Source organism: Musca autumnalis, unplaced genomic scaffold (assembly GCF_047663935.1).
Source record: "Musca autumnalis isolate F117 unplaced genomic scaffold, ASM4766393v1 scaffold_4, whole genome shotgun sequence".
Classification (NCBI taxonomy): Eukaryota; Metazoa; Arthropoda; class Insecta; order Diptera; family Muscidae; genus Musca; species Musca autumnalis.
Window position 1 is genome coordinate 240,932,836 of NW_027411977.1, and position 2,915 is coordinate 240,935,750.

Genomic DNA, 2,915 nt, shown 5'->3' on the forward strand with positions numbered 1-2,915 from the left:
AAAGTCACTTAAATTAATTTAATAAAAATGTTAATTAAAATTTTCTAAAAGTATCATTTTTCATTTATTGCAAGAGCTCACGTAAGTAGTACAACAAAAAATCTTGTTCGGCCGAGAATTTTTCAATATGTCAAAATGTTTGTTTATGTTTTCATACAAATTATTCAAAATAACAACAAAATTACTACATTTTCAATATTAGGTCTGTCTGGTTACCCTAAAATGTGTAACAACTTGTACCAATTGTTGCTGGAAGTCGTCTGTTAACACAAAAAACCAGCACAAAAAAGCGATTCGAGAGAGACATTTTGACAGTTGTTTCACTGAGAGTTTGCAAATTCTTGCTGGACAAATTTCTTCTAGCATGCACTAGCAATGCTTCTTCTTCCTGAAAACAGTCAATCATCTGTTTTTAGTTTTTTGTTGATTTATGTTTGTGAACATTAAAAACAATTTTATTGTGGAAATAACATAGTCTAACCCCCATTGTTACAAGTCTTCTTTTGTTATATTTTGGATTTACCGAACAGATTTATAGCGTTCCGCTTAACTTAAAGTTAAAAGTGATGATTGAATTTCAAGGAGGAGCTTCTTGGAATTAACTTTCAATGTAAAAATTATATTTTTAATGCCTTCAAATTGGTTTATTTTGCGTTTTCAAATCCATCAGATAGTAAAAGAACACATATAATAATGGTCCTAATTGTGTTGTTTTATGGAGAACAAATTTGTAAAGTGGAGAAATACTTTTTTGGGTCATTTTCTTTTTTATTTTTAATAAAATACAACATTTTTGCTTCCTTTAGTTCCTTTATGCCGACAAATTGTTCTGTTTATGCAAGTCAGCTGATTGCTTGCTGGTTTTTGCTGGGAAGGTGTCTGTTTACTTTTTACAATTTTCTAGCAAAAGAGAATAAAAACCCCTTACTCTCTGAGAAAGTTATTGCTGGACAATTCTTGCTGGGAAAGTAACCAGACAGACTTATTATTGTTTTGGAATAGTAGCTTCGTTCCTGAACTAAAGAGTTTCTACACATTTTGCACATTTTTACCCGAAATGCGTTCCCATACACCAAAAAAGTTGCAAAATGTTCACTTCTCTTTCAACAAAAATGGCGCTGAAAAGAGAAAGCTACTTTAGAAACTTTTTACACGAAAAAATTGAGCGACCAAAAAGGTGCAACATGTTTAACGCCTTCTGATTGGCTGACATGCCGACTTTGACATTTGTTCTAGATTTTTGACGTTTATGCCATTTTTCCGTTCCCGTACATTTTGGAAAAATGTATGCGTTGAACTCATTTTTGACAGTTTTCTCTTTTGCACATTTTACCATTAAAAAAGTACTGGAACGAAGCTAGTATTATTAGTCGTGTTCCTTTACGTGCTTGAGATTACCAGTTTTTACCACTGTTTATCTGAAAAATGTTTCCTTATACTATGTTTACATTTACGAAATCCACTCGATTTCAACTGTCGACTCCATTGCTCAAAAGTCGAATGAAATCTAATCGATTTCAGATGAGTTTTCATTTGACGTATACACAAAGGAATTGACAGATGAAATCGAGTGGATTTCGTAAATGTAAACATAGTATTACTTTTAAAAGCATACAATTTATACATACAGATTTATACACTTTTACCATTTTTTTGCCCACTGTTATCATTTTTAAAAGTAAAGGAACAGACCATTTATAAATTAGTTGTGGAATCCAATGTTTCTTTCATAATAATATTCTCCCTACATATTCAATAGTAAACACTCCAGTCACTTGTTGCCTCTCTCCCATTCTCTGTCTGTTGACACAACATGGGTCGGTATATTGTTAAAACGACGAACAACATTGTTTGAACGGCTCTATTCACTTCGTACCTACGCGTTTTTAATTTTTATTTTTTGTTTAATTTTTTAACAAAATATAAAACAGAATTAGTTTTATTAATCAATATTCATCAAATCACATCAAGGTATGTTTATTCTTTTATTTTCTTGTATTTCCCCTTTACAAAAAGCGAGTGTTTTTTAATGAAAGCAAACATGTGGAATGTCAAAAAACACCGCAGACTGTTTGTGGATGGTAATGAGAGTGTGTGTCATTTGGTTTGATCTCACAGTGTTTCCCATTGGGAAAAATTCTATAAAGAAAATATTCAGTAAAAAAGGCGGCAATATCATTGAATCGAATAAAATGATGTAGGCGTGCAAATATTAATATTTTATTATGGGTACTTTACACGAAATGTTTTTTACGTATGGGTTGTCACTTTTTATATACAAAAGGAATATGCAAAGTGACAACACATATGTAAAACAACATATCGGGTAAAGTACCCATTATTTGTATTAATAAATAGCATGTGATCGTACAGTCGGACCTCGATTATCTGTGATGGTCGGGACCGGAGGCATTAAGGATAATCCATTTTCCTGGATAATGGAGGCAATGCTTTTATGAAGTTTTTGAACATATTTTGAAGTAAAAATGTCATAGTATCGTACAATAATATGAATATATGCAATATTTTCTTGAGTTTGTTACGGAAATCCCCCAAAATTTTATAAGATACTTAATATCATCAACATCAGATTCATCTAAATTGACTTTTGTCCCATGGTTTTTGTGATACCTTAAATACAGCAATTGTGTAATACGGGAGAATTTCGAGTTTCTATCTGTTTACCTTCTGATTGATTAATGAAATTAATTGGAAAGTGTTCTTTTAATGCCGGGTAATGAAGTTTATAACGAAAAATAGAGGAAATGAAACAAAGCCCAACATATGTAATTGGTTTAGTGCGAAAATTGCATAATGTAAATCTGGACATAATAGGCCTTCTCGATAATCCAAAAATTTGCACAAATTTTTACAAAATGCTGTTCGATAACAAACTTGTCCAATAAAAGAGGAAT